The sequence below is a fragment of the Anas platyrhynchos genome, chromosome 5, assembly GCF_047663525.1.
Source record: "Anas platyrhynchos isolate ZD024472 breed Pekin duck chromosome 5, IASCAAS_PekinDuck_T2T, whole genome shotgun sequence".
In the NCBI taxonomy this organism is placed as follows: domain Eukaryota; kingdom Metazoa; phylum Chordata; class Aves; order Anseriformes; family Anatidae; genus Anas; species Anas platyrhynchos.
In genome coordinates, this window is record NC_092591.1 from 11,257,417 (window position 1) to 11,280,339 (window position 22,923).

General features: G+C 48.0%; 1 long non-coding RNA gene across 1 annotated transcript; it reads left to right on the forward strand.

The window, feature by feature from the left end:
• The first annotated feature begins 12,314 nt into the window (after nt 1-12,314).
• On the forward strand, nt 12,315-18,224 carry LOC106017469 (uncharacterized). The gene is made up of 4 exons (XR_003497826.3): nt 12,315-12,453; nt 13,858-14,058; nt 16,341-16,465; nt 17,551-18,224. It is a non-coding gene; the product is annotated as an uncharacterized lncRNA (long non-coding RNA).
• The last annotated feature ends 4,699 nt before the right edge of the window (nt 18,225-22,923 follow it).

The following is a 22,923-nucleotide window of genomic DNA, read 5'->3' on the forward strand; positions in this document are numbered from 1 at the left end:
AACGACAGCACTTCAGCTTATAGCTTTAGACCCTGTTTGGGGAATTTCCAGCATGCACGATTCATTCATTTGCTTTTTCATGGGGTCCCTCAGGAGCTTTTGTGCAGCTGTAACTGTGTATAGCAGAGCACGAAACCTGGCTTGCCCCCTGGATAGAAGGGGCAGCCCCATCCTGTACCAGGGGCTTTCAGCATCCTGGAGGAGACATGTTGCAGCTCCTTGCCCTCCAGACCAGCATAAACGTTTGTAAAAGGCTATCAGCAACCCAGAGCTGAGAGCACAGACCTTGAGAAATGACGTCTCTACTTCAAGCACCACCTTTGCCTCCAAGTAATCCTGTACAAGACCCCCTTCTCTCTCTGTGCCTCAGTTTCTCTCCCTGTAAAATGGGCTGACAGGTCTGATCTGTTCTGACCAACCTTTGAAAGGTCCCGAGGGGAAAGGAAAGCAATACTCTTGGGTAAAGGAAAGTAAATGAATAGTCAGGTGAGAAGCCTGACACAGCTGGAGAAAGCGAAGCAGAAACAAGCACAAACAAGTTGGGAGCCAATTCACTGACGCCCTCAGTAGAGGGTCTCGTCAACTACCAAGACTCAGACAATCTGGGCAGATAGAAGTTCGTGTTTTACCTCTAAATAATGCAGAAAGTCCCAGCTGCTGCAGGGAAAGGAGTCCTACCCCTAGGACAGAGCCAGAACGGCTCAAGAGGACGTGAGCGTGCTGCAAAACAAATCTCACATAAAGGCTACTGCGTGCTTTTCTCATTTAAAACGGTGTTGTGCTTATTCATCTTTGTGCAATGTCCCCTGTGATTGCACACGGCTACATGCAATACTGGGGAAGTTAGGAGAAATTCAATTATATTGATTTACAGAAGAAAGAGACAATAACAAATGTAATGGGTAGTTGTTATTCCATATTTTATCGTGATCCATTAAGACTTCGGTTTCTAATATCCTCTACCTTTAGTGTGAGAATGAAATTAAAACAATCATTTTCAGGATGAGGCTTTTCTCCACGTAAAGCCCTGGGCTGCCAGCTAACCAAGTGCAGGCACACATAAATCAAGACCTACTCAAATCTGGGTGCATTCAGATCCTTGCTGGAAATAAATTGAAACAGTTTCCTCTCAGAAATGGTGTTTCTCAACAGAAAATACGCCAAGTGGTCAATCCCACTCTAATGCTATGCAAATCTATTTGTGGAGCAGATAAATATACAGGAGGAAAGCAAGGCTTTTTGTTTGAAGATGCACGTCCTAATTACCAGGTAGGTGACCACGCAGCCACAGCAGGGGAATGGAAAAGTCCAAGCATTAAGGTAAAGCAGGTGGAATATTGCTGGTCCGTAGCATGTTCCAGGCACCACTGACCAAAACCTGATCGATTTTAACAGAGCCTTGAAAAAAGAGAGATTTTTGAGAGAGGGAAAGAAATCAGTCATCCAGACTTGAGGTTACTGGCTAAGAAATCTCTGGCATCTCCCACTGCTGGATACGCATATCACCAGTGACAGCTTAATGTGCTGCTGCTCTGGCACGGGGCACACAGCTCCATCCACACAAGCTGAAGCCCTCGAGCCTCCCCTAACCCCGTTTTCCTCCTCTGCCTCACCTGTCATTAGGATTCACATTCCCATACAAGAGGAGGGCCCAGATTAAACACAAGATGCAGCCCGTTCTCCAAATCCCTTCCTTCCAGCAGCAAGTCCTGAACCTCTCTTGCTCACAGTCAGGCTATCCCCACAGGAATTTCCCTCCACAGGGTTCAGACCCTGCTGCTGACAACACAGCCACTTCTTTCAAAAACACATGGAAAATGACTGTGCTTTATTACGGTCAGAGGCTAACAAGTTGGTGAAGCACATTCCAGTGCTATGATATCGCTCTGAACAGAAGAGCAATAGGATGCAGCCCCGGCTCTTTGAGGTAGAGCATTTCTATGTTAATTGTGGTTTGGGAGTCCTGCTCAGCATTTGAACAAATGACCATTTGTTTCCAGCATCTTAAGCTATGACTGCATCCAGTTTATGGTGATTTAACAGAGTATTTACAGCTGAGGTTAATCATTTCCCTGCAGTATTTCTTATCTCATTGCCATCACTTGACACCCTGAACAGCTCCTCCCCATCCACCCCCTGAGACTGCCTGGACCAAGCAGCACTGTGCTGCTGAAACTGCAGCAAGGCCTCCTTTGGCGTGCTCCTGCCTCTGACAGAGGCAGTCTTTGCCCTGCTAGAGCATTATCTCCTTTCCCCAGAAATCACTCCCCGGGTCGCAAATCTACCCCCACAAGCCCATCAGTGCTGACGGCGATACAGTGCGGAGACGCACAGCCTGCCTGGTGGCTGCTCTTCCCAAAATGAGGAAAGGCAGAGGGCCGGCCTTCCTCTGGTGAGAAGACGCCGGCACTGCTGCAGCTCGTAGCTGTCTGGCACTTCTCCAGGCCAGGCTGGTTGCTGTGTAAGAAGAGCAAGCAGCCCACAGCACGCTCCCCTGTGAGAGGAGACGCGAGGAAGGCTCATGGCCCAAGGCAGTTCCTCAGCCCTCGCTTTCTGCGTGAAGCCTGCGGCACCTCATAGTCCCAAAGCAGCCGTGGCAAGCCAATGTCCACCCAGGCCCCAGCCCTGGACACTGCCTAGAGCAGCCCCTGCCCAAAGTCTCCAAAGGACTCATGGTTTCTCTCAGCAAGCTCCTTTCCCTGGGGTGGGATGAGCCTGAGGTGGGGAGCTGCCCTCCAGGCTCTGCCCTCTGCCACAGAGCACAGGTCTCGCAGCCATGTGGGATGTGCTGCTACACCACCCCCACCTCGTCAAGGCTGCTTTGGGGCACGCTCTTTTCAAATTAATCACTCCTGGCTAACACACAGGTCAATGGCAAGCACAAGTTAGTGCAGGCTGGCTCTGCCCCAGCCCCAAGATCATCCCTTGGGTCCCTCCAGGGTCCCCCTTTGGGGACCGAGGGCTGGGGGCTGGGTGGAGGCCCCTGTTGGGCGCACGTGGCTCTGAGGGGAAGCAGCAGCTGCAGGCCCTCCCCAGGGAGCAGAGGTGAGTTTCGGTGCCACTTTCTCACAATTAACCCTCCAGCCCTCCTGTATGCCCTGGGCCAACCTATTGCTGCCTCCTTGGCATTTCAGGCATTCAGGGAAAGCTCCTGGAGCTCTACAAGAGGGCCTTGATGCACCAAATGTGTCCCCAAGCAGAAGGAGGGAGCAGGAGGAGCAGCAGGGCAGCAAACACCCCCACCCAGCTGAACAAGGCTCTGGAGGGCACTGGGGGCTTTGAGACACCAGGATGGCTGAGGCTGAGGACCTTGAGCAGCCATTTGTCTACTCTCCCCTCTTCTACATAAAACCGATGTCCTCTGCAGGTCCCCAGACGAGCTCTGCTCCTTGGTGCCCATGCAAACCTCCACCACCTCAGAAGTATGGTCACGTAAGCATAGGAGATGTGGTCTCCCAGCCAGACCTTCTCCCCAGAGTTCACCACCCATGTATTTGATAATTCACGGATTCAAATATTCTACCTTTTGCCATTTAACCTTTGTCAGCAAAGTTAATTTGCAGAGGCAAATTGTGAGCTCTGTGGGATAGAAAGCACATTTTCTACTGTGCTGTACATAGTAACAGTTTCTATGTGCTATTCCATAGAAATACGAGTCTTTACAGGACCGACTAAATATAACAACTCTAATGAAGTTACCTCTGGTCTTAAACATAGCATGCTGCCTTCCAAACGGCAGGGCTTCAGCACACACATTGTTCCCTTTCATCAAAAATAGGGGAGCAGGGTGGCTATTTTTCTGTCCTCAGGTAACTTTACCTGCCTCCTCTTTGGCCCTTCACTTTTTCAATACCAGGCGGTGCCCCCTGAGTAGTGTCACAGCCCTCCTGAGCCACCTCCTCCTGCCCAGGCCACTTCCCAGCTCTCTACAACCACCAGGCTCTCTGTGGCCTCCTGAACTTCACCTCTGCCATTGCAAGAGCTCTTTATCCTTGCTTTTCTCAGCCTCTCCTTGCCTCACCAATTCACATCACCACCCAAATCCCAGCAGAAAACAGCTCTGCCACATTTTGCTACGCGTATTTTTTGATTTCTGGTTACTACCTCTGTATAAAGGAGGAGGTAAAGCATCTCTGAAAGAAAACAATCATATACCATCATCAGGATGAACAAAACTGAGTGTTGCCTGAGCTGCCTGGTTAGATGGGGCAGAACTGAAGTTTCCCTTCAGAAGTTCACAGTATAGCTGCTTCAAAACCAAGGACCTGTAATGATCTCCTATAGTCATGGCTATGAATTTGGCTGCTTGGGCTGATCTCTCCCTGTGAGTTATACAGGGTGGCACCCAACCCAGCAGCACGGCCGCTCAGGTTAAAGGCACACACAATAACTTCCAGGGGTTGGGACAGCAATAGCAGGCAGTGACTGCAGCCTGGCCAAAGAGCAGAGCTCCTCGGACCACCGCACCCTAATATCCGTGGTTATTAAATGCATTTCTTTGGGTCATCTGCTCCTAAAACTACCATAAGAGTGCAGAGCAGGCAGAGAGGAGGCTGCTTACAATAGCTGCTTCTGTTTAGCGTCTTATCTGGAACCTGAGTCACAGTTGGCTGCTGGTCCAGAACGGAGAAGCAAAAGACACCCAAATGAAACGTAGTCAGCTGCAGCGCTGGTTTAGCATTTCACTAACAGGCAGCCTCTCATAAAATCACTTGCAACTTACATTATGTACACAGAGGGAAAGAGCGCTCCAGGAGTTACTGATACTCCACAGACACAGAAATAAACAATGGTTTAGCTAACATTGTGTACAGTTACGGAAGGCGGGGTGGATCACTATCTCTATTATGCATTTCAAGCTCACAGATAATAAGAATCGGATTTTCCTTTTCTACCTCCTGTCTGCTTTCTCTTACACTGCAGGCAGTGTCTGGAGAGCCCAAATGAGCAAAGAGTGCTTGACGATGTCGCCCTCAACCTGAGCAGATGCAGAGCTGTCGCTCATTTGCACAGAGCGGTCCCCGTGATGACAGCCCAGGCACCCAGTCCCAGCGCTCCCTCACTTTGCACACCTACTCCCTGTACCTGAAGGAGCTAGGCTGTGTTGGCTGAACAATGGGAGTTCCTTTGAAATACCCATTTCACATTGCCTTTAAAGGCCAGATCCAGCCAGCAGCACTCAGTACCGCATACATTGTGATAAGCTGTAGATCATAGTTTGGCAGGAGACTGACCTGCAGATTGCCAAGTTGTCCAGGAGCTGGTAAAGCAGAAACCTTGCTGCCTGCTGCTAAGACGGGTGTGCCCGGGACCTGTGAAGCAAGCACCAGGTCCAGGACGTGAAGTTTCTCATTGCTGATAGGAACTGGCACATCTGACTGCACCTCAAGTCACAGCTGACAGCATTCTGGCTGGGGTTGTGCTCTACACCACCCCCATGGTCTCCTTTGTGACGGGCAACTAGCCAGGAACAGGGGTGATGCCACTGCTCTAATGGCTGCTCCCCTCCTCCTCTGACTAATTCTCATGATATCACTGGAAGATCATCTGCCCTGGGGGAAATTTAAACTTAGGATGTTCAAATTCCAAGGAATAGTTCAATTTACAAGCCTAGACCCGGAGTTTTGTGCTCGCTGCAGCCTGAGATGCTCTTACAACACCATGCAATCGAAGCTGGGGACACAGCATGACACCTAACAACCCTTGCATGATACGCCCTCATTTGCTGTTTCCCCACTCTGAAACACTCTGTTTGCTCAATTGCTCACCACCATCAAGTGAAGGAAGCTCAGCAATCATATTCGCCTTGGCACCTGGTGCACAAACCCAGCTTGAAAGCATGGCCAAGGGAGGGTGGCAGGAGCAGGAGACATGCCCTTCCTCCTGCCTTTGCTCCCTGTGCCATGCCCAGCACTGACCTGGGAGCTGTGCCTTGCTCAGGGAAAGAGCATCAGCGCCCCCTCCAAGGTCGGTCCCAAATCTCCACATCTCTATTTCCTTTCAAAGATTTTTTCCCCACTAGTCCAAAAGGGTTCGAGCTGTGTGCGTGAGGTGAGTGCTGGCCACCACAAGCAGAAGCCTGCAGCAGCGGAGAACAGCCTTCTCCAAATAATCCACTTTACTGGTTCACCACAGCCCCTGGAAACTCCTCACCTTACCCAGGCTGATAATACAGCACAAGAGCAGGCACCACTCCAACACACAGCCACCAACAAATCCAGATCTGTTGCTGGTAAATGTGAGGGAATGCTTCACAGCTTTACACATCTGCAGCCTCATCTTGGTCATATAGCAACGAATTATTGCTTTTGCCTTACCTGCCGCCTCCCCTTACGTTTTCCAGGATGTGAAACAATTAGTCACAGACGGGGGAAGACAGCCTCCAAGAAGGGCTTCCTCCAAGTTCGAGGAGCAGGGGAGAAAGGAGATGCAAAACGTTTCCAGCCCAAGGAAAATGCATCAGGAAAACAGTCTGACACCAGGGAATTGTACAGAAAAATTGGATAGTGTTTGCCACTGAAACAAACCAGAGGTGGCTGGAGAGTTGTCAAGGTTTTTGCATGTGTGCTTCATGTTTTTTTTTTTTGTTTGGTTGGTTTGGTTTGGTTTTTAATACAAATTAATTTAGAAACAGAATGCAGAGGTGCTCCTTTTGTATTGTCTCAGCTCAGAGGATGTTGATTTGCAGTTTTGGGGAGGTTTTAGAAGAGGGTGCTCTTCTTGCTGTTGATGGAGCAGCTGGCTTCTAGGCAGTGGACACACCACTTTGTTTCCTCTTTGATAGTTTTTGCAGAATATTGTCATGTGGCACTACATTTCCCTTCTCTGATATGTGTATATATATAACATATACAAAAAATAAAAAAATTATATATATATATTTATACATACGTTTTTTCCCATGTCTGTATTTCGGACCTCCTTTTTTCTCTCCAGGCATCCTCATTATCCAGGCCAATAAATATTACAGCATCTCTTGCCTGTGGATTAGGAGGGATGGAAATATCTGTTCAAATGCTCGGAATAATCCATTTTTTCACTGCACATAATAGGGGAGGGGAAGAAAGACTCATAAGCCATGATGGGTGATCAGACAGAGGAACAGCATGTACACAAAACACTCTGCAGTGTGTTTGGAATTACGCTGTGCCCATTTTTGAAAGCTTAATTTGTCATTTCAGGATTTTGTATACCAGAGGATACAGCTGCAGGCTTGAATCATTGTATTCCCATCAGGGCAGCTCACAGAAATCATCTAGGAAGCAAACCATGTAATGGCATTGCAAGGTGTGTTGTTTTCGGTAGGCCAGCTAAGAACATGTTTGTCAAAAAAAGGGGGCACTGGAAAAAACAAGCAAACAGACAAACAAACAAAAAACAGCGTACCTGTAGGTCTGGAAAGGCAGGATCAGGTCTCAAGTCCTTGTGTCAAAAGAAACCTCCTGGTCCTCAAAAGCACCCAAATGTCTCTGGATGCCACAGCCCCATCTCCCTTCCCAGCACGATGCATTTCGGGACTGGAGGAAAGCCACACCAGTTTTGCAGGCAGGATTTACATCTCCAGTGCATGCTGGATGCAGACAAGATCAAGGCAACAGAACTTACTGAAATTGCTGCTTTTCCTCAAAAAAAAAAAAAAAAAAAAAAAAATCTTTTCCCTTTATCGCAGGAAAGTTAGGCACCAACACGCAAAGCTTTAAGAACCCAAAGAAGCAAGTGGATAAAACAGAAAAGGTGAAGGAGAAACAAGATATGAAATTAAATAAAGGATTATAACACTTGTCTCTTGCCTGTGAGAATTTGGAAATGTGAGACAGTGAGGTGCCTAGCACCAGAAAAGCCATCAAAAAAGGCTCATGCAAGATTTTATTTTTATGAAGATGTACTCCAAATGAAGACAAGCAAAGCGTGGCTTTAAAATAAATAAAATTTTTCACAGTCAAAAAGATTAGTTTTGCTCAATAGTCTACAGCTAAGTGGGAAGAACAAGCTGGTTATTAGACTATACTAGAAACTGAAGAACACTGCAGTCTTACAAAAAAAAATAAATAAAAAATAGAGGGATATCAGTTTCATACAAAGACAGAAGCTGCCAAGGTCTGAAATAGCAGATTTATATCAAACCCACAGCCTAGCAAAATGCCTAGTTTAAGGCTAGATTGCAAGGGCTGTCAGAGACACAAAGCTGGAAAAGAGCCTGCTAAGAGGGCCTGATTTGATGGCAGCCTGAGACGAGCAGCAAGGAGTCACTGCTGCTGCAGACAGCAGCAAGCCCTGCACACAACCACGCTGTGGCACGGCGGGGACGAGGCGGCAAATCCCACCGCAACAGAGAGCCAAAGCCAGAAATGCAAGGCCCAAGAAAAGGTTAACGGAAAATTAAAACCCACTAGCAGCTCAAGCACTTTGTCTGCGGACCAGCTGATGACCAAGAACATCATGAGGAGCCACAGAAACCACCAGAAACCTTTAGAAACCACCACCTTTAGAAACCTGCCTTCAGTGGCCTGGTGCAAAGACAAGCCACAGCAGCTAAGGAGGAGAACGGCTGGTGGGGATTTCTTGGAAAGCCACAGCAACCAGTGAAGGAAACATCAGCATAAATGTGAAGACATCTTATAAACGGAGCGGTCATGTGAGGGTGGATTATCTGAAGTTTCAATGAAGGGGTTGAAAAGAAAATGTAATTGTGGCCATTGCTGAACAAGTGACTCAGATATCGCGGTAGGAAAATGATTTCTGCTGTAGATATCACTAAGCTAGATGTCAGAGGAAAACAGAATGTCGAAGAGTTTGTTTCAAGGAACAGCTTCCTATTTCAGGGCTGAAAACACACTGAGCTCAGCTCAGCTTGGGTTCATCTCCCCAAACTTTCACATCTCCAGCGTGGAACCTTCATCTGCAGCACCCGGCCGGGGGCTCTCGGAGGGTAAGGGAGAGGAGCCCACACCTCCAGCATGCAGGAAGGGAAGAAAAACAAAATAAAAGCATGATTTCCGATAGTAGGTGGAGACAATAGAGAAAGCAATACCTCTAAAGTAAAATAAGAAAGGCAGAATTTTTTTTTTTTTTTTTAAAAAAAAGACTGAACTAACATTTTTGAACATACTGGAGGAAGCCAGATTCGCAGTCCAAGGCTGGCGCAGGCCTTTTTATGCTGGGAAAACAGATATTGATTTCAGATCATCGGCCTTAGAATCCAAAAATAACATTATTAAAGATTACAAACCAGTAACCATGTGGTCTCCTGTTTAAAAGTCTGTCAGTCATGGCATAACAACTAAGGAAACAGCCGCTAACCAAACACAGCTTGATTGTTACAAGTTTAAGTGATTTTGGGTTTTAGTTGTTGTTTTTCTTTCTTTCTTTTTGTTTGTTTGTTTTGGGGGGTGATAGTGAAGGAACTCCTTAGAGTCTGAGGCAGTTTGGCTCTGCCTGGGATCACGCTCATCCACCTCATGGGAAGTGATGCTCGCAGTCCCAGGGCAGCATACAAGCCTGTAACAAGGTGTTTTTCTCCGTGCAGGGAGGCAGTTCCATGTTCCTCATGCCTACAAAGAATTGCCAGAGGAAAGCTCTCCTGTAGAAGAAACAGAAATCCTTTCAAGTTCCCTCAGAGCAAGGGGAGGTGGCAGCTCTGCTCATCCTCAGTGCAGACCCAAACCTGCTGGGTCTGAGCTCACTGCAGAGTGACAGCGGTGAGGGGGACTAGGGGTGGGTGCAGAGGTGCTTGGGACACACAGGAGCAAGGCCAGCTCTGAGCACAAGCAGGTCCTGCTGCTTTGCTTTTGCAGTGCTGCACAAGTCCTTCCTTCCTACTCACCCTGTGAGACCCCAGGGCCGAAACGCGGAGTCCCAGAGCACTCCAGACAGAGCACTTCTGGGAATAACCAGTGCCTGCAGCCAGAGACAAGCAGAAGATGCCTTTCCTCAGCTGGCAAGAATATTTAACAATTTGCTACATCCAAGCATTACATCCAGCCAGGTAGTGATGGGATTTGTGCCCCATCCATCACGGGCAGCCAAGAGCCACGTGCACCCTGCAGCCTCACCCCTCATCAAGCTGTGAGACCCCCGATTCCCCTTCCCATGACTCCTGGAGACCCACGGGGATGCTGCTGGCAGCTGCACAAGGCCCCAGCTCCCACGGTGGGATAGGATCCTACCTTCTGCCTCCTCGGTGGCCCCCGGGAATTGCCACGGCTTCTGCTAAAACCAGTCCGTGGACAAAGCGCTTGAGATGCTAATGGGTTTTAATTTTCCATGAATTTGCAAGCAGCAGTATCCTGCAAAGCTTTGGGTGATTGTTCATGCTTCCTCACCTAGTCTAACATTTATTATATTTTTCAAACAGACATTAGTATTAATTTAATCTTGATTTTTTTTTTCTTTCCTGAAGCAGGCTATAATTAAATGTCCTTTTCCCGTGACATTTGCTAGGATATAGTGAGGCCAGGGCTTTTTTAAAGACTCATTCAATATAACTAGCATTTCAATTAGTGTAAGTGCATGAAGTAAACATTTCAAAAAACGGCCCGGTCCCTTGAACTCGTACACATGGGACAGTTTAATTTTTAACCAACTGTAATTTTTTTATTTTTTTTTTTTAATGCGAGGAAGCCTGACTGAACGGTAGAAGTCCTAGCAAAACGTACATGTAAAGCAAGCTGAATTTCTTTTCATTTTCTCCTCACAGCTGTAATATATTTTCCTTTCCTCAGCTGAAGCTTCATGTTGACACTTCATCTCTGCATTGCCCTTACTCAGGTAGATTTTCATGTAGGAAATTTCCTGTTTTACTGAATGCAGCTGCTTCCCCTTTGGTCCATCACATCAAGATGCCCAAGCGTGGACTGACAAAGGTCTGTGTAACATTTCCAGCGACTTACCATTTCTCTTTAAAAGCAATCATGGTATGGTATTCTTCTAGTTCCTATTTTTCAGGGAAGATTTCTAAAAAAAGGCCTCCTTCAGGGGCTCGCAGACACCAACCCTGTGCTGAGAGCAAGGTCATTAAGGCAGGAGCCGCATCCTGATGTACATCAGCACCGCATCTCCCACCGCAGCCCCTGACCTTGCTCGGGGTGCTGGGCATGCTTAGGCAGCGCTGTACAGTACCAGCAGTAATTGAGCCTTTAATAAGTTGTCTCAAATTACCATAGGAGCCATTAAGGAAAGGGACATTTAATTACAGTTCTCTGTTAGAGGGGGGAGAAAAAAAAGCCACGATCATTTTTATTCATCCTTTGCGGAGCGCAGTGGCCTGGGGACGTGCCCTGTGAGGGGACACGTTCCTGAAGGTGCTGTTCAAAGGCTGGGGACAGAGCCCACGGCACAGCATGGGGACATGGTGGGGGACATGGGCAGTGTGCCTCACCCTGGGATTGCTGTAAATCACAGGGACTTCAGGCCCTAATTACTGCCAAGACCTGAAGAAACACAGGGACGGTGCTCAAGAAGAAACCCAGCATCTATGCCGCTGGGTCCTCTTCCCAATAATCCTGTTGCAGCACCAAAATGAAGTGTGATTATAAAAGCCAAGTGTATTTCTAAAAATAAAGGAAATACCAGTAAATGTCTGCGTATGAAATGTAGCATTTTATCTAACACTACCAATTGAGCTAAATGCTGTGCTGCACATTCTGCTGTTCCCAGAATAAGCACAGTGCATCTCAAATTGATTTACCCTTATTACTCATTTTGTACCGGGGTTTGCAAATTTCTCTCCCAGTGCAGAACATAATTTCTGTCTGTTGCTCATGGATGGCAGCAGGCTGACTCCAATAAATCCCACTCGGTCAGAATCGAGCATCTACATAATGATTCCTCCTAACCAACCGACTGAAGCGCTGCCCGCGCTTTCATGTCAGTGCTAACGGGGGGCGATTTCAATAGTTTCATTTATTGTTCCTTTAGCCTCCTTTACAGATCCCAGAGCCTTCCAATTATTTCAGACTCCGGAGATGCTTTCATCAACTGAGGGGCAAAGCGATCCTCCAGGAGATGAGGTGCGAGCGCTGCCATCCCCGGCTGGAAGCTCACCTTCACGAGGGTTCAGCCGTCAGCCGCCTCCGACTGGCACCGAGCACCCCGTGCCCTTTTCCCATTTCAACCGATTGCACTTGGGTTGAGTTGGAACAACACAGGCCGTGCTGTCGGGGTAAAGGTTTATGAGCAATTTAGCAATGCTGCTAGAACGTGTTTATTTTTGCTCCGTCGGTTTCTACAGTTACTGCGTACTGACGAGTGTCCTCAGCTTTGTACCAGGCTCTCCCGTCTGTGCCCGGCATTTCCTGCCCAACAAGTCTACGCAGGGCTCTTATCAATAATCCCTCACTGTGCTCAGTATTTGCTCGCAGGAGCTGCAGCAGGGATCGGCGCTTGGTTTTCCTGGGCACCGTGCTCACAGGCAGCACCGGATCCCCCCCAGTTTTTTGGATCAAACTGCAACAGGTGGGCACGGGAGATAAAGGGGGGGGGGGGAAGAAGAGGAGGAGGAGAAGTTAAAGGCTGAAGCCGACCTGCCTGGCATACTGATGAGCCACCTCGGTGTGCTGCTGGAGGATGATTTCCCCATCGCTCCTTACGGCGGCGAAAGCACAGCGCAGAGGAGCGCTGCGGGGAACAGCAGCCCGACAGCAGTGCCTCTGAATGAGAGGCAACATTGGCAAAATGCTGCAGGAAGAGACCGGCACACTTGGTCTATCGTGCTCCCCATCACCTCCAGCATCCTTGTGAAGGGACACGGGGACGGGAGCCCCCCCTGCCCCGTTAGCTGAAGCCCCCTTTCCTGCCCCAGGGACAGGTTTTGCCTCCAGATTCCAGTGCCCCCCCTCAGGCCCTGACAGCCACAACCTGCCTTAGGGACGTGCTTTTAACACCTGAAGCCTCTCCTCTGGCCTTTGCCAATTAGAGGCATAGTTGCAGCGACTGCAGAATTGCTCTCATTTTGTATTTCATTTTTTCAGTTAGATTAGCTCAGGGATCAGAAAATGAATGAGCTTAGCTCCAGTCCCACAAGCCTGCTTTTCCTCCAGGCAGCTTAACACACTGCTCTGCTTGCTAGACAAACATTTAATCACTGTCTGCACTCAGTATCCTCCACCATGCTGGGAGATGGGCTCTTGCCAGGTTGCTCCAACAGGCAGAGCAGCCACACACATACATTTATTTCCCTTGCAAGCTGCGGCCAGCACACAAGGACACACACAAAGAAAGGAAATCAGTTTTCTAAGAGAAACGCCTTGTAAATAAGATCATGCTAAAAGGGCTCTCTGGCTTCCAAAGCATCTTCAACGTAGCTATAAAGCAGAAACCTATCTGATAACATAAATATCGGACAATTTATCCCAGGAAACAAGGGTGAAAGGAGACTCAACACCACATGCTAGCCAATCCCAAACACCATGGTTCTGAGGGGAGGGTGACAGGAGTGATTTCGATGTTATAAAGTTTGCTTTTTCATGAGAAGAGCAGACAAACTGTGCTACTCGGTCCATCCCAAGTGAGACTCTGACACAGCTGTAAGTACCTGGCTGGGAAGAAGTGCCTGATAAAAGCCTTTAGTCTAGCAGAAGGAGATGCAGTGAGATATACCAAGTGGAAAGAAAAAAAAAATGCTGGGCAAATTAAGGCAGCAAAGGTAACTTACTATTGAAGCAACTTGCTTAGGGACCTTGTGAATTCATTGTTGCTTGAAGTCAAGCCTGGGCACCTTTCCAAGAGCTACAGCTCAAAAAATAAATTACAGGTGTGACAGAGCTGATGTTCTGGAAGCACAGAGATATGATGAAGGCCAGGGAAACAGTCACATCAAGCAGAAGTCGTTACGAATAAATTGGTATTCTTACCCTACAGGAACTGCTGAAGTGTGTGGGAGAGGAAAGGGGGGAAAGGGGCAATTAAGGCAAGCTCCTGCCATTGCCTATATAGATGGTTTGTCCTCTGAGACATCACCTCCTGAAGAAAACAGCACCGTTGGTTCAGAAGGCCCGACGAGGCCCTCGAGCTAAATACCAGCACTGCCAGACCCGGGGGAGGCATCTCGCCCTGCAGAAGGTGAGGGACACGTGAACGCACACATGCGTGTGTTGTGGGAGGGCGTCTGGGGCTGCTGCTGCCCCTGACAGCTGTGGAGGCCCACCTGAAGTCAGACGCATGGAAATCACCACGGTAAATCAGAAAGCAGCTGCAGTTTTACAACCCTGCCCCGGAGGCACTGGAGGAACACGGGACAGAGGCACCAGAAAGACCTGCAGTCCCTGAGGAGGCCCAGGAGAGCCATGAGTACGGCCAGATGAGGGTCAGGAAGGGGTCCCTGTGCAGAAGCTGTGGGGCAGAGTCTGAGATGGATTAGGGCTATTAAAGCCTGAGTGGAAATAGGCGGGATAATCCACACAAATCATCAGTATGGGCCTTGCTGGCCTTCAAAACCCGCATGAATTCATCCCGCTTGGTCATTTATCACTACAGGTGCGGGTCCTTCATGCTTTCCAGCACAGGTTATGCCTCCCCCTCAAATTACAGCCATCTAGATTTCTCTTCAGAGAAACCCCCCGAATAAATCACCTGTGATTCATAATTTATTCAAGCATTTCCCAAGCCATTGGGCTACATATTACTTGGGCTGTCATCTGACAAGATTAATAGCTTTCAGGAGCCATTGGGAACACCTTTCCCAGCCTCTTCCCCTCAGAGCTTTACCAGTGCTGGCAAAACACCGGCTGGAAGTGCCACCTGGCACTCCTGTGCTGAACACAAACTGTCAAGGAACAGTTTGCGTGGAAAGACTTCCGAACTCAAAGTTTCGCAGCAATAAAGGATGTGGCACACCTGTCACTCAGCTCTGCTAATGATTAATTCCCTTCGCCGCCTCATTTCCAGGACTTCCTTTGTCAAGAGCTGATTTCTGGCCCCGTGGCAGCCTGGGCTGCAGCAGCACCTGCCCACCTTCTGTGGCCAGAAGCTGTCTCCCCCAGAAGCCCTTCCAGCTGCGGGCTCCTCTCTGCTCCTGCAGTGTGACACACACCAGGTGCCTCCTTTCTGCATGCAAAGAACTCGCACCACTTTCCTCCAACACCTCTCCATTCCTGCCATCACCCTCCTGAAACCTCAGCTTCACAACCCGACAATAGATAGATGCTTTAATTTAATTAAGATGCTGATTTCAGTATCTTCGAATGGCCAGAGGAATCTGGGCTTGCATCAAGCTTAGCACATGAAATCCCTTTTTCTTGTTGGGGGCAGAAGAGAGGAAATGAGAGCACACATCCGTGCCCCTTCCTCCTGTAGGGTCTGTGATTTATTCCCAAGCTTCTGCTGCAGGTAATATTTAAGACAGCAGCACACACTGCCCGGCTTCCAGCTACACACACGTGGCTTCCAAAGACTTCTGCAAGCATTAATCAAGCACTTGAGGACACACAATTTTCACATACTAATTTACTTAAATGACATGTTACTTTGTCTTCACAACTGAGACACCTAAACAGCTGAACAGAAATCACAAACTGAATCTCATAGGAATAATTAGTATATGAAAAATAAAACAGACCGAGCTAGAGCCACCCAGGCAAGCAGCCCTTGGGGTCCGTCGACGAAAACAACTCATTTAGAAACAAAATAGTCACAGGCTAAAGAAATTTGGACAGCATTCTCCAAAGCCCCAGCTATATTAAGAAAACAACCTGCCATAAAGTTTATCATGAAAAATGGATCTTGTGACGTGCAGCCAGAGCCAGCCTGGAAAACAGGCCAAATTGCTCACTCAGGAACGGTGGGACCGAGGCAGAGTGAACAGTTATCTGTTAACAGCAATCCTCAGTTATCTGAGCATTTTCGTCTGCACTTTGGTTATCCCTGGGTAGGACTTTCCAGAAAATCTGCTACAAACACCATCAGTGCCACAGAGCAAGCCAGTGCCAAGGGCAGGAAACCTAGGCCTTCAGGAGCAGGCCCGCATGGACGTCCCTCTCCAGAAGTTTCTTGCACCCAGCCAGGGACTCACCCCTGCAGCCTGACGTTCAGACACTCGACCTCAGCCTCTGCAGTGTTCCTCCAGCAGGGCCAGGCACACAGCCACACGCAGCTCCTCAGGTCAGCCTCCTTCCCACCAGCACTGAGGTTTCATAGGGTTTATTCTACACAAGCCGAAAGCCATCCTTTGCTACTAAGCAAATGCTCCAGATCTCTTGTATGACACTTTATTTGCCTGAGCTGCCCAAAATGGCACTCTTGGCACTTTTGGTAGCCCTGCATCATGGCTATTGGGAAACACTTTCTTCCTTATAGACATAACTGCTCCTCTACAGTGTGCCACATTACATTTTTTTCTCCAACAGACTGGAAAACCAAGCCCTACCTGGGCATTATACTAGGACTTCTTTAACATCCACAGAAAGGACGCATCCCAGTACTTCCAGTCCACTTTCACGCTGGCATTACCACTCTCTACCCTTGTTCACAGGTGAGTTATCATCAGCTTAGCTCTGGCAGAAATTAGCAGAAATTATAGTTTGCTCCTCCTCCAGGAGCCTGTTAATGGCTCTCAGCAGTGCTGTCAGTCCCCCCAAGCGAACAGCAGTTGCTTGAAGCCTTTACCAGGTTCTGAATTTTTAAACAAAGGTTTATTCTCCTGAGTGTTTATGGGGCATTAAGTAAACATTAAACTTTTTAGTAAAGTGTAAAGACATTTAAAACCATCTCAATTACTCAGCTCTCATCTACACAGCACTGTGACCTCTCTGTCCCAGGAGGAAGGAAAAACAAGAAGGAGTTACTAAATGAAAACAACAAATTCACCTTTGCAAGGAAAACAGAAATGACTCCACTACCTTCTAGGCAACCTTCAAATATGAAAGCAGCAACAAAAATAGCATCAACACTCTTTACTTGATTTTGCAGATTACTTTTTCCTTTCATACCAAAGCAAAACAAAAGCATTACAGAAAGAAAACTGGACTGTGTGCAGGTTTGAAGGCACTGCCTTCTTGCTAACATAGTCTCAAACCCTTGAGAATAAGCAGTTTGATCCAGCTTTGATTTTTACTTTGACCACAAAGTAAAAAGCAGGGTTTCTGAACGCAACATATTCGCCTCCTCAAAGGCCTCAGAAAGGTTCCCCAGCCAACAAACACGAGCAGTTCAGAGGTGCCAGATGCTCTCCCTGGTTGATCAAGCATTGCTGAAATCTTGCTGCTTCTCTCAGCGTGCTGGCACATTGCTCTGTTAGCAAGGCACATCCTTCCTTGTCAAGTTTCTGCTTGGCCCCAAACGCTAATGAGAGACTGGTGGGTAATCACTTAAACTATGTTTACTCTGAAGTTATGAAGTTATTTACTGTCCACCTGGTCCCACTCTTACTGCAGACTGTGGAAAAGCACCTGAAAAGGCTTGAATCACGCTCTGTGCTATTTAACGCCTATAAGCAGCAGCATCCTAGCGTGGGGAGACTTCCAAATTTAAAGCATTAAGCAGAAAATACTTTGGGAAATCCTGCAGAAGTTAGGGGGGCATTAATTAATTTATATAAAATTGTTTTCTTATTTTAAGAGATTTTATCTGCATCCGGAGAGTCTGGCAGAAGAGGATGGAGTGAATTTCGCATTATGGAGTCACTAGGCAGTGCACGTGCGAGGGCACTGAAGACACAAGACAGTTCACAGTTATTTATTACGCTTCTTTTTTTCTTTACACCGGATTCGGAACTGCAAATCTGGAGCCGTGGGCAGATCCCAGCACTCATTGCTAACACTGGACAGAAATAAAACAGGAGTTCCTCCTGTAGGAAGAGAAGCCATCCATCCGTGCCCAGGGCTAAAGGCAGTGTTCGTAACAAATTGCCTGACTAGTTTATCTTCCTTATGTCCATATCACAACTCTCTCAAATTATTTTTCTGCTGCTAAATCCCCCTGTGGTTCTGGGTCACTCATTGAAAGTCAAACCCGGAGCCTGCTTGTGGTGGAGCACAGGCATGGGCACTGCTTGCCTCCAGAGTACGGCACCACTGCACCTAGGGCCTTGCATGATTAATTGTGGGAAGCGGGATCTTTGTACAAACACTTTTAAAGGAGAATGTGATTAAACTTAAAAGGTATCTTCTAGGAATATTTGTACCAGAGAGACTTGATCACGCAAGGAGAGAGAACTAGCCATGCTACAAAAGGAAATTAGCTTAAAGAAGAACATTTCAATCAACAATCAACAGCTTCCCCCCCCCCCCCCCCCCCCCTTGGTTACATTAATAACAGCATGAGGAAGATACTTGGTTTTATTTTTTATTTTTAAAAGGCAGAGCATTAACAGCACAGCATACTGATCAGAGGTGTAAGTTACTTTGACATCAGAAAAGCTGTCCCTAAAGTTGCATTGGAAAGGCCAAAAATGATATTAAATAGGTAAGAATAACCTTTTCATCATAAGTGAATTTTAGCAGTGCTGACCTGAACAGTTTCTTCAAGAGAAATGGGACACAGGGCCCAAAAGAACAGCAGTTGGGTCCGATGATTGTTTTCTCCCAGTACAGGTATATTTCTAGAGTTCTTATGAGGTACCAAGTCACAGGAAAGCCAGGTCTGTTATCAGAGGCATATTTCAGCAAGCAACTAAAATTTGGGACCCCCCTGAGGACGTTTGTTTAGAAGCTGTGGAAGTTTCCAGCTCTAGCCCAGACTTCCCACTCTATCTTGTGGCAGGACGCAGATTTAATCCTCCTTCAGGAGGAAAGAGCACAGGACAGGAGTAGGGACCCTTCTACAGGAAAGCAGGACAAGAAATCCAGAAGCGCTGGAGATGGACATGACTATGGGACGTGCCAGGCTGCAGTTTGGGTAAGCTCGACATCCAGCAACTATTGAAATTAAAAGAAACAGATTCCTCCAACCAACCCTTCCTATAACAAATGTTTCATCTTATGCAAAGAAAGAGAATAAAAATAAATAAATAACTAAATAAAACAACCACTGGCACAAACAGCACATACCCCAGAGTAGCAGTGATCTGTAGAAGCAGTCACGAGGCTTGCTGATGTTCCTGCGAACGCCCTTCCCAAGCCCTCCCTGCAGCAGCCCGAGGCCCCAGAGCTGCTGCATCCCAATGGCAAGCGGCCCAGCGGCTGCAGGCTGCGGTCCAAGGCAGAGCGAGGCACCTGGAGCAAGGCGAGGCTACCCCAAAGCAGTTCCTTCACCCAGAGCAGCAAGTGCAAAATCCAGACCAGGGTGCCACTACAGAACTGCTTGGCCAAAGGCACCTTTCTCTTAGTGTCCCTGTCCCCAAGGCATTTATCTCCATCCCACGGGCTGCATGCGGAGCACAGTTGTGGACCCAAGAGCTCCCAAAACAGGGAGAAGCTCCCAGTGGAGGCCTATAGTGGCCCTACCAACACACAAATCTCTGTGGTTCAACACCACTACTGTCCCACCAGAAAGGGTGGACCCAACTGGCAAAGGCAGCTTGCCCAACGCTCCTCTGTACCGAGGAGTGTGGAGTTGGGAAGAGTTCTGCAAAATGGAGCCCAGCTCAGTAACCCCAGCACCTCCTTCACCTGCTCGCAGAACGGAGCACTGGGGGAGAGATTTGAACCCCAATCAGGAAGAATCACCTCACCAAGGTTACAAGCAGACTACAATCCACCATAGGTTTCCTCCCACCAAGGCTGCCTCCCTTCAGTGGTGACCCCAGGGGTGCCATTTCCAGGGAAGGGGCACAACCCCCAGCCCTTGTCCCACCTGCCTGAGCAAAGCAAACCCACGCACTGCTGCTGCTTCCTTCTCTTTGGGCTGATCCATCTTCAAGAGGATGAACTCAGATCACACACAATACCCCCGAGCAGCTTTTCAAACCGTTGGTACGACAGCACTAACGTTTCATCTAGCTGGAAACACAACTCATAACGCTGCCACGCAGGGGTCTTCGTCGCATCCTTGTCCTCCCGGGGTTAGCGCTCGCCACGGTACTAACGCGGCTCGTGCCCAGCTTCCACATCTGAGGCAGAGCCCCAGGCTCTGTGTAATCAAAGGAGAGAAATGAGCACTTTCAGGGTGTAATACATTAGATCAGTTTTCAACATATAATTTAGGATTAAATTAATTACACCCTAGGAAAGCTTATTTCTCTCTGAGGGATTCTGGGCGACCAGCTCAGGCAGCGATAACCAAACCCGCTGATGAATCCCACGCCTCGTGACTGACTCGTCTGGCACAAGTCTCTCTGCCAAACCCACTGTGTACACTCTTCTATTTTATTAATCCTCCTCAGACTCCTTTCAATCAGGAGATATTCTAAACCTTGCACACACAAGGTAGTATCAGGAAGTCTGCAGCTGCCTGGATCTCCTATTCATCTTTTGCTTTTAGATATCAGTGCACTCTTATCAGTTGCATAGCATCATCCTCCATTCTAAAAGCTTATTCAGGTCTTCGCATGCTAGGCTTCAGACACATTATATCTGCTCCCCCAAAGTGTGCAGACGCACAGAAGCTACCCCCAGTTCCCACGTGTGGATTTCATTTCCATTATCTCACACCTCCTCTTCCAGATTGCCTTAGAGAAAACCGCAGCAAAACGTCCATCCAAAATTTGTGCAGGTCACTGCCTCTCCTTCAGTCACCACCAGCAGAAAACAAACACCAATGAGCATGACATTGGTCAGTTGTCTTCCTACTCCCATTGCCTGATCTTCACAGGCTAAACTTCTTGCCTGAGCAATCTTTCTAATCCCTGCTCTCCGTTGCCATATTTTAGGCTGCATTATGCAAACTTCCAAGCGAACTTTCTCTGTTTGAGTAGGGGAAACTTCCAGGTAATTTCTCCATTTTTGATGAAACTTCAGACCCCCTGCATGCTACTGACCTCAAGACTTTCCTTTCTCGATGACTTCAGATGCTAGTTCCCTTAATATTTTATAGTAATTCCCTCCCCTTTTCAGCAAACGGTTCTCCTACCTCTGTCAGCACACCTTTGTTTTGTTTTTTAAAGCACACATAGTTTACTATTTATTAAAAGGAAGACCAGAAGTTGTGTTTCTTACTGGTTCAAAGAATTTGGTAGATGAGCCAGAGCAGGAGATGACGTTTGGCACCCAGTTTTGTCACACGATGCTCTATCTTTCACACTTGAAGTTAGCTCATGGAATGAAAACCCCACTTAACACTGTTTGATTTCCTAAAGCTGGCTTTTGGGCATTAGACTAAGATCTCAGCACACAACAGCAGTGTACTCTTCAAGTTCAGCCTCTCCAGTTTATATATTGCACCCTGTGAGGCCGCTCTGGTGCTGGGAGGAAGCTCTTGGTGCTGCTCATACTGACGGCTGGCAGAGATGGGAATGGCCTGGAGGACACACACACGTGCTTTGGAAACTGAGGTTTGCCCATATCTCCCTTCTGAGTTGGGGTCTAAAACTTAATTAAATTTAGACCCTCAAGTCTAAACCACAATAGCTGATGCCTTAAAACTTCTACAGTGGAAGCTTAGGTGCCTAGTTATTTATATAGGAAATGAGCCATCAGGAGTACTAAATACAGCATTAAAATTAGCATTTTAAATTCCATTCAGCATTAATTCAGCCCTGCCTCCCCACTTACAAATACATACCATCACTAGGAAGAAATGTAGCACCTCTGCTCTCAAAAATGGGAGCACCACCACTGCTTTACTTTTGCTTCCCAGCCTCTTCAGAAGATTCCTCAGGTACACGTTTGGGCACAGCAGTCCCAGGCTTCTTCCCTCCTTAAACTTACCAAGTTCCTTTGTTTCATTTGCTTTTTCTTGGGGTTGGGGGAGGGGGGGGAAATGTGTGGGCAGGAAGAGGTGGCTGGTTTTGGAGGTTAAGGGCTGAAAAGATCCAAGTCAGACAGCTCTGCAAAAGAAGCTGATTACTCGGTTACTCCCGTACTGTCCTGGTACTGCAGTCTCCACCACCAGGAAAATTACAAAGATTTTTTGCAGTAAAACACCCCCCAGAAAAACACTCTCTGTGCTTCCCTACCCTGCCAGTTTTTCAGTATATGAGGGCATGACTAATTGCTGCCCTCCATACATTACTAGCACTGGAAACCACCGCAGTAACTCGCTGTATTAGTTCTGCTGGATTTAACACATGCAAGCAAACCATTTACCGTGTACCAATACCCAAAAAGCTCACAGAGCACTGCTGGCAACCTACCTGTTGAATGCAACAGGATGACACAAAGCAGTTTCCTTTACCTGCCCTATAGTGTCCTGTCTGTTCTCCTGCATGCAATGCTTTGTTGCGTCCAGCATGGGAAGACAGCAAATATTACCTCGGGAAATCCCAAGGTGCAACCCCAGTGCAAAGTTTCCTGCCATTTGGAGCACGCAGGGTAGCGACATCCACACACTGCTGGGCTTGAAGGGCACGATGCCGTTTTTGCCGTGTATTTTAAACGCATTTCTTTTGTTGCAGCCAAAGAGGGCAATTTGTTAAGCTGTATAGCCAGGTGGCTAGCCCTCAGACAGCAGTCTGTACTCACTACAGCAGTGACAGGCAGCCAGGTCGTCTCCATCCATACCCTACGGGCCAGGCTCTGGCTCTGGGCTGGAAGCGCCGAGCCAGGACCGGTCCCAGCACTCCCCAAGCTCCGGAGCTGCCTCGCAGCAGCGCTGCCAGCACGGCCAGGGGAAGGAATACAGGAATACGCCGCATGGGCAGAAAAGGAGCAGCACGGGTCCCTCCAGGGCCACCGGCGTGACCAGTACCTGCCCTCGGGCGGCAGACAGCTCTAGGCACCCCGGCCGTAGGAAGGTCTGAGCGAGTTTCCCAAAGCTGGGGCTCAGCAGCGACCGGCGACCGCTGCTCCAAGAGGGCAAACCCCCCGCTGGTGGCTCTCGTGACCAAACTTGGAGAGGTAGGTGATCAATCACGTTTCAGAGCAGTGTTTTACATCAATAACGTTTTACTACGTA